This window comes from Otolemur garnettii, unplaced genomic scaffold (assembly GCF_000181295.1).
Source record: "Otolemur garnettii isolate 467f Iridium unplaced genomic scaffold, OtoGar3 scaffold00109, whole genome shotgun sequence".
In the NCBI taxonomy this organism is placed as follows: domain Eukaryota; kingdom Metazoa; phylum Chordata; class Mammalia; order Primates; family Galagidae; genus Otolemur; species Otolemur garnettii.
Genome location: NW_003852504.1, coordinates 7,078,448 through 7,078,723, shown reverse-complemented (window position 1 = coordinate 7,078,723; position 276 = coordinate 7,078,448).

Sequence of the window (276 nt, the reverse complement as noted above, 5' to 3'; positions counted from 1 at the left end):
GCACTCTACCCAGGGGGACAGTTTGAGGCTCTGCTCAAAAAAAAAAAAAAAAAGAATAGGTGGACACTAAAGTCACAAAAATATGTGTTTGGAAGTCTGTAAACTTGTTTCATAGTCCCAATGCAAGGAAATAGACACATTTGTCAAAACTCAATGAATGCTGAGTAATATTCCATGGTATGATGTATCACAGTTTAATCATTCATTCACCTAGAAGGACATTTAGGTTGTCTCTAGTTGTTGACTATTGCAGATAATTACAGATAAACATTTGTG